Source organism: Python bivittatus, unplaced genomic scaffold (assembly GCF_059951505.1).
Source record: "Python bivittatus isolate LINGU-HERP-01145 unplaced genomic scaffold, Pbiv_v1 ctg000850_np1212, whole genome shotgun sequence".
NCBI lineage: Eukaryota > Metazoa > Chordata > Lepidosauria > Squamata > Pythonidae > Python > Python bivittatus.
The window spans coordinates 30,611,758-30,629,437 of NW_028277112.1; the positions used below are offsets into that span (position 1 = coordinate 30,611,758).

General features: G+C 36.9%; 1 protein-coding gene across 7 annotated transcripts in view; it reads left to right on the plus strand.

Annotated features, from left to right (window-relative positions):
- Positions 1 to 17,680, plus strand: part of SEMA4D (semaphorin 4D) — a 124,602-nt gene that overhangs the window by 46,517 nt on the left and 60,405 nt on the right. The gene's annotated exons all lie outside the window — the stretch shown is intronic.

Sequence of the window (17,680 nt, forward strand, 5' to 3'; positions counted from 1 at the left end):
AAACTGGAAGCCAGAGTCATCCAGTCAAGCTAAATTATGGGGTATTCATTGCAGACCAAAGACAGCATTTTTTTTTCATACATTGTATAGTTAAACAATGTAATAAGGGAATGACACACATTCATATAAGATAAAGCTGTCTGTGGCTACTTGTTATGATGACTATATATTATTACTAGTATCAGAGGTAATCACTCTTTCCTGGTAGTTGTTGAGACTCACAAAAAGGGTATGAGCGTGTTCCTGTGGACTTCTGGTAAACATCTGATTGATCATGGCAGAAACAGAATGCTGGACTGCAGGGCTGTTCTCTTGTACTCAAATAATTGAGACTTTTATTTAGTGCCAGGTGTTTTTCCCTTTATATATCTTTAAGATTAGATACGTGTGACCCATTGCTCCACAGTATAGTCCTGTACTGCTCATACACTTCGGTGGTCCTCTTTATAGTTACTTTCTTGAATGCTAAATCCATCTTCTTTGCTTAAAAGCTTTGTGAAATAATATTGAGCAAAAGCGCAAGTTCTATGAATTTCAGTCTGTTTGCTTGCAGTGTGTATCTCACAAGTCTACTCACCTTTTATAGTGTTAGAACAGTCTTTTGTGCCTTATCAACCTCCCCCCCCTTCTGTTCTGTGGCATTAAGATGGATTTTTCCAGGCACTTTGCACTGTTGGCTTGGTGCAAAGAACTGAACAGCCAGGCATTTAACTTTCCAACCATATTGTCAGGCCCTGCCCAAGAAACAATGGTGAAAGTGTCCAGTTGAATTAAGTTCCTTTATTTGCTTACACCATATGGACAGAATCTTGCCAGGTTAAATCTATACTACTACAACTAGTGGATATACCCTGGGAGATTCTAGGGAGCAGCTACCCTGAACCTCTTATGCTTCCCACGCTCCCCCTGCGGACTCTTGTCTTTTGCCTCCTTTCCCTTCCTTGCTCTCTTTGCTATCCCCCACATCCTCCTCTTCTTCATAGACACTTTCCATCACACATACAGTCCAAACTATTTTTAAAAAATCTTCCTGCAAGGTCTTGTTAATTAAACACACACACACACACACACACACAGTAAATTAAACACCAGAGAATCATAGAGTTTGTAGGGACCTTTGAGGTTATTTAGCCCAACACCCTTGTTCAGTCCAGGATTCACTAGAGCATCTCTGACAGACAATCATCCAACCTATGTTTGGAAAGTTCCAGTGAAGGAGAACTCAGCTCATTGTAAGGTAGCCTCTTCCACTAGCTGATAGCTTATACAGTCAGGAAGTTCCTCCTGATGTCTAGTCCAAACTTGTTTCCTTCTAGTGTTAACTCATTGGCTCTGATCATGCCCTCAGTCATTTTATTGTGGTCTCAGACCAGTATAAGAAATGATCATATAGGTGAACTGTAAGCATCTATAAAACAGTCTAGCTTAAGAAACCAGTAAATAAAAATTTAAGACAGAATTAAAGTATGCCTATAAAACAGCCTGACTGGGACCCATGAGTGAAATCCAAAACAATCTATGTTTAGGCTACAAATGAGATAATATAATATCTAAAATTAGAATGGACAATAGAGAGCAAGTCCATTGTCTCTTCTGTGTGACAACCCTTAGATATTTGAAGACTGCTATCATGTTTTGCCTCAGTTGTCTTTTCTGAACACTAAACATACTCAGATCCTTTAACTGTTTCTCATAGGGCTTCATTTCCAGACCCTAAGTAGCCCATCTCTTAACTTGTTCCAGTTTGTCTTTTTTTTACTGTGATACCGAGACCTGGACACAATATTCAAAATGGAGTCTGAGCAGAGTAGAATAGAAAGTAGCAGTTTGTTGCCATGATCTGACTCTGTGCTCCTGTTAGTGCTGCTCAAGATAGCATTTGACTTTTGAGCAGCTGAATTACACCACTGATCATGTTTAACTTGTGATCAACATGGATGCCCAGATCCTTTTCCCATGTATAACTGCCAAGTCAGGTCTCCCCCATCCTATACTTGTGTGTTATATTTTACTTGCCTAGATGCAGGACTTTGCATTTCTTCTTGTTAAATTCCATCTTGTTTGTTTCAGCCTGCTGCTCAAGCCTCACTAGATCTTTCTGAAACTTCTCTGTTTCATCTAATGTTAGCCACTCCTCCCAGTTTTGTATCCTCTGCAAACTTTATATGTGTCCCCTCAACTCCCTTGGCCAAGCTATTGATAAAGATATTGAGCAGCATAGTTCCTAGGACAGAATCCACTCAATACTTCCATCCAAGCTGCTTGTCAGTATTTTCATCCAAGATGAGATGGAACCATTAATTAGTACTCTTTAGATGCAGTTGTTCAGCCCATTATGAGTCTATCTAACAGTACTGTTATCTCATCCATATTTTAACATTTTAAGGATAATATTACATGGCATTCTGTAGAAGGCTTTGTTGCAGTCCAGTCTACAGTATTCCCCTGATCTTCTAAGCTAGTAACTCAATCAAAGATGGAGATAAGGTTAGCCTGGCATGATATGCTTGCGACTGGCCTATTCTAGCTCCTGTTAATTGTTGCATGCCAATCCAAGTTCTCACAGAGAGATGCTTGATAATCTGTTCAAAGTACTTGCTCGGTTGAGACATCAAGCTGACAGGCCTGTGGCTTCCTGAATCCTCCTCCTCCTTTTTGAAAATCAGTTCATGAAGAGGCAATATCTAGTTCTGTGTGGGTGGATTTTGCACTAATATAAGATGAAGCGGGGGGGGGGTAAACTAGCAGACTTTAGCTAATGTCACAATATATTTGTTCATGATTAACATCCCGTCAGATTTTAAAATGTGTATAAATCAGATACAGAAATGCGAAGGGGAGGGATGGAGAAAATTCAAATGAACTGTACAGCTATGCATAGCATAAGAATTCCATGCTTCAGGATCCTTAAATGTTTTAAATTCCATAACTTAAATGGCTAGATAACAAACTATACTTAAAGGTTTTTATTTTTCCATGTTTAAATCCTTTCTATAATTGCATAATCCAGCCTGGTGGTTTAGTACAGATGGAGTCTTGCCAAAAATTTTACAAGCTTCCTAGGTTTGTTGCTTGACTGAAATTTGCAAATGCATGGGAGCTGCCAAGAACCTTCCAGGTGTCAGTACATCTGTGTCAGGCATTATTCAGTATAGTGGGTAACAAGATGTACAAGACTATCCTGATTGAAAAAAAAATAGAGAATTCCACTAATGGTATATAATGGCAAAGCATTATTAAGTGGGAAGGTCAGAGTGATTGATATGGTTGAATGAGAATCACCAAGTTATTGTGGTGCTTTTTTTCCCAGGCTGGTTCTTAAGAAAATGGACTACTATACCTTGCAATGTGAGGCTGTACTAGTAACTTAATCTGTGCAGTTTCTGGTTTTGTATATTCATGTGGAATGCAGAAGTTGATGTAGGTCAGAAGAATAGACTTGGTATTTCCCCTGACTGGTAGATCCTTCAGTCCAAACGATCAATATTCTTCTGGGGTAATCCTAATTTTATTTTACTTTTTGCTTGCCATATTGGTTTACTAATTTACAAGATGACTGTTACAGTTCCGTCAGAAACAGACATGAAAATGCTTTGTATCTTTTAAAAAATGTGCTAGTTAATCATCAGCTTGTAATAATGGTTCCACTCACTCTTATTCAACATTGCTGGGTGATGGTGGAGGAGAGGTCATTTTATGCTTGGCAGAACTTGAACGTAATGCCACTGGGAAATTTCTGCAGGGAGAGTTCTATTACTGTAATTCTCACACAGAGATGTCCCATAATTTGATATGAAATCTGAAGTGCATGTTATGAAAGATCTGCACCTGGATTTCTGAATGGCAGAGAGAAAGAAATGGAAGTAGCATGGCATAAAAAGCAATAGATTTCTTATACCCACTTATTAACATAAAGGCCAAAGTGATCTGTATTTAATCCCTGTACAATGGTTTGTATAAAGGAGCAAATAGTTTGTTTCTGAAGTATTATGATTAATATCACTTCTTAGTTTGAATAGGTGACATTAATTCATGAAGGAACACTGGTCCTATGAATAGCTAGCTTGTACAGCTATAAAGAATTCTAGATTGTTGCTTAGGCACGTTATCCCCTGCTCAACTACATCTACTTTATATTCTGCAAGATAACTTGTTATTTCTGTACTACATGATTCTGCATCTGAACTTCTCATAACTAAACCACCAGTATTTTCTGAGAATAGAACCTTGGCGTATTTTTTTGCAGAACATTTGAAGAGCTTAAGCCAATGTACCTGACTGCTTGCTTGCTGTTTCAATATTAAGAAATTGGTCCCAAATGCGTAAAAATAATTTGCAGCTCAGTGGTGAGAAAGACCAAGTTTGTGCGTGATGTGTGTGCATGTACGTATTCAAATGCTAAGATATTAGTTGAAGAACAGTTAGTAAGGACAAAAATTTCTCACCCTTAGTTCTGCTCAAGGCTCTCTTTTAAAGCTTAAGTGAAGTCTCAACAACATTTTGCATCTTGGGTGAGTGACTTCAACCAATGCAAATGGATGAATATTTGTAAAAGGGTTTCACATCAATAAAATGTTTTATTTTCTCTTCCTTAATATTAACTACCAACAAAACCCACACTTGTACATTTACACACTTGCTCTGTTGTATTATTGTTTAATATGCTTAATACTATATGGCAAATATGGAATGAAAAAATGAACAACAGAAACTAATTAGGATGAGTAGTGAAGAAAAGGCAATGATTCAGAAGTAATGTTGTCTTAGTCTAGTAGTAAAAGGATATCAGAATGACAGTAGTAAATTAGTTTAGTTTAGTTTATTATTACTGATTAGCCATTAAGCTATATCAAGATACAGAGTATAAAACATATGAAACATAAGACATTATTAAGACCATATATTAAAAATAGGATAAGAAGACAGTAGTAAATAGGAAGTGAAAATGTGGAGCCCTCTTCCATCTGATGTTTATTTTACACACGCAGGTGCTTAAAAGTTTGTGAACACTTTTGAATTTTCAATGTTTATGCATAAATATGACCTAAAATGCAATCTGTTCTCCACACAAGTCCTAAAACTAGATGAAGAGAACCCAGTTAAACAAATGAGTCAAAACATTATACTTGTTCATTGATTTATTGAGGAAAATGATCCAAAGCTACATATTTGTGTGTGGCAAAGTATGTGAACCTCTAGGATTATCAGCTCATTTGAAGGGGAAATTAGAGTCAGGTGTTTCAATCAACAGGATAATAAGTGTGAATGTGGGGGTCCTGTCTTATTTAAAGAACAGAATTCTGGGTATTCACTGTCTTCACAACACATGTGTGAGAGTGTATCAAGGGTTGAATAGAGGAGATTTCTGAGGACCTCTGAAAAACAGTTGATGCTAAGTGGGCTGGAAAAGGTTACAAAAGTATTTCCAAAGTGTTTGGACTCTACCACTCCACTGTCAGGCAGATAGTGTACAAATAGAAACAATTCATCATGATTGTTACCCTTCCCAAGAGTGGTCAATCAACCAAGATCCCACCAAGAGCAAGGCATGTAATACTCTGGGAAGTCTCAAAGAATGCCAGGGTGATGTCTAAGGAACTAAAGGCCTCTTGCGCATTGGCAAATGTCAGTGTTCATGAGACTACCATCAGGAGAACACTGAATAACAACAGTGTCTATGGCAGGGTTGCAAGCCACTATTCTCCAAAAAGAACATTGCTGCCTGTCTACAGTTTATGAAAGACTATGTGGATAAGCCAGAAGGTTATTGGAAGAATGTTTTGTGGACAGATGAGACCAAACTAGAACTTTTGGGCTTGAATGAAAAGTGTTGTTTGGCAAAAGGCAACCACTGCATTCCAGCATAAGAACCTTATCCCATCTGTGAACCATGGTGTTGGCAATATCATGGTTTGGACCTTCTTTGCTACCTCTTGACCAGGATGGCTTGCCACCATTGTTGGAACAATAAATTCTGAATTGTACCAGCAATTCTACAGGAAAATGTCAGGGTATTTGTCCATGAACTGAAGCTCAAGAGAAAATGGGTTATGCAGCAAGACAACAACCCAAAACACACAAGTTGTACAACCAAAGAATGGTTAAAGCAGAAGAAAGTTAATGTTTTGGGATGACCAAGTCAAAGTCCTGACCTTAATCCTATAGAAATGTTGTGGAAGGACCTGAAATGAGCAGTTCATCTGAAGAAGCCCACCAACCTCTCTAAATTGAAGCTGTTCTGTAAGGATGAATGGGCTAAAATTCCTCAAGCCGATGTGCAGGACTGATCGACGGTTATCAGAAACATTTAGTTGCAGTTATGGCTACCCAAGTGGGACACACCAGTTACTGAAAGTCAAGGTTCATGTACTTTGTCACACACAAATATGTAGCTTTGGGCCATTTTCCTCAGTAAATCAATGAGGAATTCATTGGGTTCTGTTTATCTAGTGTTAGGACTTGTGTGAAGAACAGATAATATTTTAGGTCATATTTATGCAGAAATATTGAAAATTCAAAAGGGTTTACAAACATTTAAACTTTGTATGCATATGTATAAAATTTCTTGCTAAGTTGCACTATCAAACACTGAACGTTTCCCAGAACTTTTAATTTGGCAGTGATTTCAAATTCAAAAGCAGTGCATTGAATAGGATTTAGCTTTTGGGTGTATGCCTGTGCCATTCCAGTGAAGAGGCATCAACAGGAAGCAAAGTGTGCGCGAGAGGTTTATAAATGCTTTAATTGTCACTTGGAATTGAATTTACTTGGATGTTTTTAGACTTACTGAACATTGCACAGTAAAGGTGTAATAATTCCTGCCTTTATAATGATCCTAGAGCTTTTGTTTTAATCCTTGTAATGGAACCTTGAGAAAACAAAGTTTCTTTTGAAGACAGTCACTATGCTATTCCATTTAAGTAGTTCCAGGCTTTCAGTCATTCATATTCAAATGGATTTTCCCTTGAATCCTTGTGGGTATGCAGTTGCCAAAATAATTAGCAGTTTTTCTTTCTTCATCAGTGGTAATATGCAGATTATTTATGTGACTGTGTAAATGTGTGAATAAATAAGATACTGATAACAACTATAAGTATTTGATTCTTTTGGTCTTCTACATTCCTAGCTCCTGATCAACAATATCACAGGTTGTTGTGATGTTGGTTTTATGCAGTGCATAGCTGTATGCATAAATAGTCTTGTCCATCATGGGGATCCACCACCATTAGGGGGCGGTCCTTACATTCCCAGAGAATATGCCCAATTTGGCTGAAAATTCTGGAAGTTCTAGTCCAGATTTCTGTAAAGCAGCAGGTTAGAAACAAATTCATTATTTTGAAAACAGCGCAGAGTAGGACAAGAATGCATAAAAAAATTCCTGCACCTCTTGTTTGGCACTTACCATATATACTTGCCAATAAGCCAACTCTCAATTTTTTAATTAAAATACCATGAAAATGTGCCACCCTTGGATAAGCCAACCCTTTAAATTTTTGTATGTTTTAATTTTCATAGTTGGCTTATCCGAATCTATGGATTATCTATTTTTCGTGGTATTTTGGTTAAAAATTCGAGGGTCAGTTTATCTGCAGATGGGCTTTTCTGCAAATATATATGGGATATATGGGTACTTTTAAAAAGTATTACTCTATATACTCCCGGATAAGCCGAACACAATTTTTGGATGTATTTTGGCACATAAAATTCTCAGTTTATTCATGAGTATATATGTTATATCAAGTTTACTATGGGTAAAACTCTACTCAGTTGAAATACAAATTAAGCCACTGGGATTTATCCTGTTGTGAAAAAGATTGCATTCCATTTGAAAACTCAACCTCAGAGTTTGGATGTACTCCTGGGTTGGCCCCTGAAATACCCGGGAAATTTTGTCCCTCTCCTTCAGAGTTGAACTACTCTCAACCCTGTTTGGTCTGTGATTCCTTCAATATAGTTGTATCTGTAGGTTAGTGGGTATAGTAGCTGAATGCAAATGGCTTTTTTGTACATTTTAAAAGCAGCTCCTAATTACTTCATATATATGATAGGGCTGTGCAAAACATTTGGAAAAGGTGCTTCACAAAGTGTTTTAACACTAACAAGGCACCTGTCTTTGAAGTGTTAAAGCAGCCACATCCTTTGGAAGCCTTACGTGGCTGCTTTGAATGAAAAGTTAGTTCATAGTTGTATTAAGGTCTGACAAATTGAGGTTACATTATATAACAGTATTAATAATATTCCCACTAATTACTTTTAGGTATAATTTTATTTCCTAAGCTGGTGCCTTGTTGAATATATTAGGTTAACAACAACTAGAATTCCCTATCTGCTCCACCCCACATGGCTGCTACTCAAAAAGCACTTCTGTTTTGTGGAGGATTCATTTTGTTCAAGACTACATACCCCTGAAGGAGCACACACACGCACAGACAAAATAGCATAAGCATAGGGTAAACTGCCATTGCAGTTAATTAATTATGACTAAAAATAACTTGTTTGTCTATATAAGATTTTTTCCCCTTGAAACCTGTTAAAAAATCAGTTGCATTCTATGCATTAAAATAGCTTCTTCCCTCCCTCTAGAATAAACTCCCCTCAAAGGCTTACTTGGCACTATCTTTATTACCTTTTTGGCAGTAGGCAGTCATTTTTATCTTCTCGGGCCTCTTAATCGTTTGTCTATTTATGATTTTAATTTTATTTCTGCTGTCTATCAACTGCTTTAAAGGTTTAATTGCTTTAAATTATTCTTTCTCCATGAATATAGTGCTTTTGCGGTTTACATTTTTAGTTATTGGCTTTAATGTGTACTCAGCTGCTTTAGGTAATTTTGTATTTTGAATGGATAAATATAATTAAAAATAATGATCCATGAACAAATGCATCAAATGGGAAGGACTTCAGATGAAAATACATAGCCTGCTCACGTAGAAAACTAAGTTGCCTCTGCAGTTTTTTAAGTTAGTTATACCATACTTAAAATATGAAATTTGAAATTTGTGCAGTTCCCAACTAAGTATTTATGCAAGTAAGCACAGTGGCTACCAGAGTAGTAGTTTTGTGGATGATCACTGCATTGCATTATAGTGGGAAATGCTTGTTTCATGTCCATACTAGCTATAGAGAAGAATACTGTGAGGTTTTTCTGTTCTGTCAGTGCAGACATACAGGTATTTCAAATCTATGATAGTAGGAACTAACAAATGATAAATATCCTATTATTACGGCAGAGGGTTAGAATGTGATCTTGTGTAAGCTATTCATTTCACAACGAAAGAATTGCCAAGTTTAGGTCATGTTGACTCTTGCCTTTTTTTATTGTTCACATTTCATTAGTGCAGCAGTTTGGTCAGTGTAGGAAGAAAAAAGAAAAATAGCCTGATCTAGGAGAAAAAGCACATGTATACATGTACACACAAAGACTTCTCCAGCTTATGTTCATTAATTGAAAGTGAAGCATCTTCTCTTACTTTTTAACTTAATGATGGTATCCAAAATTATAGGTTGTAAAATAAATCAGAACAAAATCTCTTAGCAAGTACATTTATCTTCTGAAAAGCAATAGCTTGCTTTAATTTAGTCATCTCCTATATAGTCATGCTGTAAAGTTCAGTTCTCTTTCAACAGCTGTTTCATGCCATTTATGATCAATCCTGTCACGAATTACTGCAATCTGATATTGTTGTAGATATTCAGTAGGCCTTAAAATACTTAATGGTGCAATTATTTAAAAAGCTCTATTACCTGTGTAATACCCATAAAAATGCTTTGATTTAAAAAAAAATATGAACCACCTTGGATGGGGAACATTAACTGCAGACATAATTGCAAATTAAACAGCTACTAACTTGAAAGTAGTGAACAATAACTGCTTTTACTTCATTCTGAAAATGGGCTTTGCTGTTTAGTTCATAGTGGCAGCTGATGTTTCAGCTTTGCTTGGCTTCTAGAATTGAAGGCATAGCAAAGTATGAACAGAGTTAAGTGGAAACTTGTCCCGCTGAATGGAACTTCCTATTAAAATGAATTTAACTCCGGATGCATCTGGTTTATGAAAATTTTTCTTGCCCTGTCTATTCAGTAGATACATGTATATATGCTATGAGACACTAAACCTGTGGGCAAGAATCCATCCAATCTTACCAACAGTAGTTAGAGATTAAAGAGGAAGAGCATTTCTATGCAACAAGTATATTACAGCTTCATTTATATCTGCAAGTGGAAAGAAGTTAGGGAAATATGGCATCTGTGTGACATCATGGCATAGGGCCTCGTTATTGAGTGACTGCCTGCCTCCCATAGTATCTGCCTGGGCAGTTCAGTCTTGCAAGATTGGCGCTCTGGGTTCCATCAATTAAACAATGCCATTTGTCTGGTCCCCAGAACTGTGTCTTCTCTGTAGCAGTGCCTGGAATGAGGTTCCCCCTGAACGTCGAACTGCTGCCACCCTACTAGTATTTCAAAGAGTCCTAAAGACCAGGCATTTGGCAAGGATGACTGATGTCCCTTTTTTCCTTTTGTTCCCATTTTGTCAGGTTTAGCCCAAAGAACTCCAAGAGACAATGCAAATTCAGTTCTACTGTGTTTATTAGCTACAACCTCTAGACAGAAAATCTCCCCAGACTGAAACCTATCTCCCAAGCCAGCCAGCCACAACACCGTGAATTCCTCAGGGAGGTGCCAGCCTCATCCTCTTGAACTTCCCACGCTCCTCCGGTGAACTAAGAACACGCTTATCTCCCTGAGCCTGGCCTCCATAATTCCATTCCATCACACATCTGGGCTTGTTTTCTTTGCCATCATTGTTCTTTTCTCTTGTGCTGTTTTTGTGTTTTTTGTATTGTTCTTTGTTTTTAGATGTTTTTAACAATTGTAAACCACTCAGAATCATTGGGAGTTGGCAGCAGCATATACATTTAATAAGCCAAATGTTTAGACTAGATTTGGCATTTTTATCCATCTATCAAGTCCTTCCCAAGGATCTGGGATAGGCAGATGTTGTCGTTTGATGATGTTAAAGGTATCATCGCAGGATATAAGTTGATCCAAGTAAAGCTGCCTTTTGCAATTGTCTGATGGTGATTTTGTCAATGCTGATGGTCTTCAAGTGCTGCTTCAGATGTTTTGGGATTGCTTATAGGTGCTTATAACTATTGGTATAATAGTTGTTTTCTTTTGCCATAGTCGTTCTACTTCTATTTGCAGGTCTTTATATTTTGTGATTTTCTCCAGTTCTTTCTCTTCTCTTCTCTTCTGCTGTCTCCAGGTATTGCAATGTCCACTATCCAGACTTCTTTGTCTTTCTTATCAACAGTTGTTAAGTTTGGGGTGTTATGTGGCAGGTGCTTGTCTGTTTGAATTCTAAAGTCCCAGAGCACTTTAGCTTCTTCATTTTCTGTTACTTTATCTGTTTTGTGGTCCCACCAGTTCTTGCTTGCAGGCAAATTATATTTTTTGTAGATATTCCAGTGCACCATTGTTGCTACTTTGTCATGCCGTTGTTTGTAGTCAGTCTGTGCGATCTTCTTACAGCAGCTAACTAGGTGGTCCACTGTTTCTTCAGCTTCTTTGCAGAAGCGGCATTTGCTGTCTGTTGCTGTCTTCTCAATTCAGGCTTTGTATGCATTTGTTCTTAAGGTTTGGTCTTATGCAGCCAGGATTAGCCCCTCTGTCTCTTCAACTTTCCTACTGTTACCCATTGCCAGGTCTTGTTGTTATCTGCTTTGCCTGCTAGATGTGTGTGTGAGTGTGTGTACACTGTTCATGTAATATTTTGCCTTGCCATGTCTCTTTTCTATTCTTCATTTGGTCTTCTTATAGGCCAGTTTGGATTCTTTGGTATTCAGTAAGCCTTCATGGTATACTAGCTTCAGTGCATCTTCTTCACTGTCCTTCAGATATTCTTCCAATACCCTTTTTTCTTCTACAGCTACAGTCTGCATGTGATTCATTGTCATTTTTCTGGTTTTCCTATCTAGGGCTCTTAGTTCAGCTTGAGTCCAGTCCACTATTCCAGCTGTATATCTACTGACTGGAATTGCCCAGCTGTTAATCACCTTAATGGTATTTCTGTCACTGAGTTTGGACTTTCAGATCTTCTTCACTCTTCTGATACATTCACTACTAACCTTCTTCTTGACTTCAGTGTGCTTAATGTTGTCAGCCTGAAGGATGCTCAGGTATTTGTAGTGATCCTCTTCGTCCAGACTCTTGATGTTATTTCCATTGGGCATCTTGGTTCCTTCAGTTTTCACTATTTTTCCCTTGTTAATTATAAGGGTGGCACATTTATCCAATCCAAACTCCATTGCAATATCATGGCTGTATATTTGGACAGTGATGAGCAGCAATTCCATTTCAGATGGTGTTTTCCCATACAGCTTCAGATTGCACATTTAAGGAAGTGGGATAACCTAGCTGATGTTTTTGATGTTTGATAACCATGTCTTGACTTGCTCAGTAATTGTTGACAGAGGAATCAATGCAATGACAAATAGTAGTGATGATAGTGAGTCCCCTTGAAAGATTCCTCTCTTGATGTTAACTCTTCTAGTCTATCACCAGTGACCAGCAACTGTGTCTTCCATTGTACCATTGATCTTTGCACAAAGCTTGTGATTTTTCTACTGACTCCTGTTATTTCTAGGCACTTGATTATCCAGTCATGTGGCAGGGAGTCGAATGCCTTCTTGTAATCAATACAAGCTACATTTAAGTTGGTTTTCCTTCTCTTACAGTTTTCCAAAATCGTTTTGTCAGTTAGAAGCTGATCTTTTGTCCCTCTGCTGTTTGGGCAGTTTCCTTTCTGCTCAGATGGAAAGAACTTGTTTTCAACTAGGTGCTGTTGGACAGCATCAGAATATATTGTTGTTGTTGTTGTTGTTGTTGTTGTTCCTCAAATGCTATGGCTATGTACTTGCATCAGATGTCAGGACTTAGGTACGTAAAGTTGCATTTGCGTGATAACATCACTTTATAGGTGTCATCATTTTGGTTGGCATCGTTACAGATTGCTGCCCAGCTTCTTGATTTCACATGTTTAGAATCAACCAATCACAAATCAAACAACATAGGGGTTGGTATTGTCAGACTAAATCTTGAAATTTGCTTATTTTTAGGGCCAAGTTAATTGCTTTGGCACACATCAAGAAACTTCTATAGTGATTTACCATTGGAAGTATGTTCAGGACTTTATTCTGTTGACCATCTCAAATAAAAAGGATGGAGATTGGAAATGGCAAACTGAAGCAGAGCCTACAACCGTGGCAAAAGGAAGAGCTGGCGAGTAGATCGCTCTTCCCATTTCCTCTCTGGACAAGGAGAGGACTTGAGATAACCCACAAGTGCTTCAGACAGTTGCTCCTCATGAGGAGACCTCAAGACAGCCGTTTTCAGCAGGTTTAGAGCTCTGGGAGATGAGGGAATAGCTATCTTTGCTCAAATTGTGGTCGGTGCCTTTGTGGTCCCTGGGTTCTCATACTTCCTTTTCTAATCACTTTCGGAAATTGCTTATTAATTGTTTTTTAGCTATTAGGAACCTTTGAAACAACAAGTTTTACAGCACCAGGTGACTTTACTTCAATCCTTAGCGAAATAAGTTTTAAATACAAGTTTAAGGACTTAAAAAAAATTGGGAGGGGGGAATAAATAGCAAAAGGATGATTAGAACATTGATTTTGGAAAGTTACAAATGGATTAAGGGTCCATATGGATTTGAAATGAAAGTTTGGAATTAATTATAAGAATCCTTCCCATAGGAAAATGCTTTTGTTTAGAACACTTTAGGAAAATTTTTTTTTAATATGATAGGATGGACTTTGAAGGTTGGACACTAGAGGGAACCAGAAGGAACTAAATAATACAATTAAAGGAGAACATTTAAATTTGACTTACAATTATAGAATGGAGTAAAATACTTTAACATTGGACTTATTGAAGGAACAATGTACAATTGTGAACAGTGGACCCAGAAGTTAATTTTAAGAGTGTCTGCCATTATAGCTAGACTGTGTTTAAAAGATGTTATGGAAGAGGAACAAGTTATACCAGAGAAGACTGAGACTGATCTGAAAGTGGATTTAAAATGACAGGCTACAAGAATGATATGGCAAAAGATGCTACACTGGATATACAGATGAAACCAGCTGATGTCTTAATAATTAAAAGGGTTATATAAATAACAAACCAAAAGAGTGACCTAGATAACTTTCCTGTATTGGATTTACAAAAGAGACTTGTTAAAGCTTGGAAGAATTTTGTGAGAAGGGACAAAGACAAAATAAAGAGAAATCAAGTTCTATGACATTATTTGAAAGGACTAAAGATCAAGATAGTTAAAAGTAAAAGGAAGGACTATAAAGTTGGTTTATTTGATCAAGGTTAAAATAGATATGTTGTTATCTCCATTAACCCTTAATGGACTTTTGCTGACTAGGACTGAATGATGAGGCTTTAAGGATTTGTTTATAGATTAGAGATGAGATATGGGAAGAAGAGATAATTTGTTGTATTTTAAGAGAAGGTGATTAGTTAATAAAATTGTTTATATTTGTCGTGATGAATGGGGAAGTCATTTCTTTATATATTTCTTTTCTTTTTCTTTGCTATATTCTTATTTTTTTTCTATTTTTCTTTTCTTTTTTGCACTTTCTATTTTTCTATTTTATTTTTTTTAGTTTGTATTAGTTTTTATATTTTTAATTATACTGTTTAATAAAATTACTATTAGAAAAAAAAGGAAACACCAAATGAGGCACAGGTTATTTGGGAGTATTATGGCACTAAGCAGTGCAACTGCATCCGTATAATTTTAGGTGAATTTTCCTGCCTTGAGCTTCCATAAAACAAGGATGTGATCTATCCAGATATTTATTAAACCCTACAAGATTGATTTTGCTTCTGCAGATATAGAAGAGAAGGTTCTGGCCCATTAGGTTGCTGGTCCATACCTTAGAGAAGAGTTTCTCAAACTCGGCCCATAGGCGTACACATTTTTGGGCGAATGTGTTGATGAGTATGATTATATTTATGTATTACTTCCCATCTCCATTTTTTGGTATATAATTTTTATTAAGGATTTTTATTGCAATAGTAAAAACTAATACAAACTAAGCTTAAAGAAGGAAAAAGAATTGTAAGAAAGAATCAAAAGTGCAATAAAAAAGAAAGAAAAGAAAAGAATATGATAAAGAAAAAGAAATATATAAAGAAGTGACTTTCAACCTTCATCACAACAAATATAGACACATTTAGTAACTCTTTACCCCATATAAGGTTACAAACACATATCTCTTCATCCCATATCCCATCCCTTATCTACAAACAAATCTATAAAATGTCGATTTTATTTTCGATCCTGGTGTCAGCAAAAAGTCTGTAAAGGGTTGTCAGAACTTTGCAAATAAATGCCTTATTTTAATGTTGATCAAATAAACTAACTTTATATTCCTTCCTTTTACTTCTAGCAGTCTTAATCTTTAGTTTATTCAAATATTGTCATAGGATTTGATTTCTCTTTCATTCTTCTTTATCCCATGACACAGACTTCTTCAGACAAGCTTCTTTTGTAGATCCAATAAGAAAACATTTTCTAAGTTATTCTCTCGGTTTGTCATTTGTATTTTCCCCTTGTAATTTTTAAAACTTCAGCCAATTTCTTTTGTATATCCACTAATACATTCTTTTCCAAATCATTCTCTTGGCCTGTCATTTGTAGTTCTGCTTTCAGTACTTTCTCTGTCGTGTCAGATAAAATTATCTCCACATCTGTCATTCCCTCATTAGCATCTTTGAACATAATCTATTCATAGAATCAGACATTATTACTGATACTGTTGATACTGTAGCTATCAATTTCTGGCTCCATTCTTAAAGATCTCCTTTAATATTTCCAATGTTATGATGTTTTGTGTCATTTTGTAAGTCCCATTTAACGAGCACCAAAAGTTGGCTTGCATTTTTTTCCCTTCTACTTAGAATCTTTAGTACCCTCTAATGTCTAGTTTCTAAAATCATGAAGTTGCTTATCTTTGTTATGAACCAAGATAGCCAAAATAATTCTGATTCCCACAAGAAGCTATTTATTTTTTATAGTTAATTCCAAAATCTTACAATAAAAGTCAGTGTTCCAAATTTAACTGGACCCTTAATCCATTAGTTAACTTTCTTAGATCAAAATCTGTTTGCTGTTTATTTTAAATATTTTAAGTTCTTAAGCTTGCAATTATTTTTCTCTCATTCAGAGTTGAAGTTAAACTCACCCGGAGGCTTTTCAGACTTGTCCAAAGTTCTCTAATAGCTATAGAATGGCTAATAGGCAATTTCCAAAAGTGATTAGAAAGTGAGGCTTGCGAATTTAGTGCCCTTTAAAAGGCTCCACCATGGTTGCAAGCAAAATGGCTAATCCCTTCATCTCCCAGTGCTCAAATCCAAGGAAGACCACTGTCCTGTGGTCTCCTCACGAGGAGCCGCTGTCCGGAGCACATGCTGGCAATCTCCCATCCTCTCTTTATCTGGAGAGTTTACAAAGAACTGGTCTACTCTACTTCTTTAGTCTTTGCCACAGTCATTGGCTCCGCTTTTGCAAAAATGTCTTCAGTTCTCTGTGCCTCCCCTGGAAGTCACCATCTCCATTTTTAATGGCTGTTTAAAACTAAATTCTGTACCCAGACTATCCAAAATTAAGTATTTTGTTACTTGAATTATTGTACGTTCGCTCATACCATAATAATAGCAATTCTTAAGAACAAATTGGCTGGTGAAGAATGCTCTTCAATAAAAACCTAACAGTGCTAGAAGGTGAGGAATGAATGGATCTGCAGCCCAAATTTAGTTTATAGATACTGATCACACATTTCTTTTTGGCTTGCTTGTCTAAAGTCACAGTTCTACTTAGCACAGCTCATGTGGACTCATAGTTGGTAACCATACTTGAAACCTGTTCACTGTTGTGAAGTTTTAGTACTGTAGTCACATTGCTACTTGTGTTATTACTTGTGTGCTTCAATAAACCAGGCTTCATTCTTGCAAACCAGTGACTGTTGAGACAGATGGTTAGGTAGGAACTAATGTGATAAGGGTATTCTTGCCAGCTGACCATCATTACATGCAGAGAGGCAGCAAGTTGACTCTGGCCTGTGAAAGTGGGGAAACTTTAGTGGACCATCTGGTAGGTCTTGTAGCTCAGTTTGAGAATCACTGTCCTTGAGGCACTGTTAAGTCATATCCCAGTGTTGAGAAATGCCCTCAAGGAAGGTCATCAGAAACTGGATACTTCTTGTCCGTGAATTTTAGTTCTTTATTTTTCTGGAAAGAATTCCACTCGCCTCATCCATGTGCAGTTTGTTCAAATGGGAACTTTTCAGCTTGTAACCATAAATGTACAGGAGGTAGATTTAAAAAACCCCCACAACAAAAGGATAAGGAAAAACTGAAATGGTTTACGCAATGGGTAGGGAAGGAAAATGAATCATGACTCATTTTCCTTCCCTACCCAAGGCATGCAGCATTTCAGTTTTTCCTTATCCTTTTGTTGTGGGTTTTTTTTGGGGGGGGGGGATTAGCACTGGATTAGAGTAAGTAATTGTGGGTTCCCTGAGAATTTCAGTTCATGAGGAGAGAAGGGTGGCTTATTATTAGAAAATAATTGGCTATGGCAGTGCTGGCAAATTCCAGAGGCAGA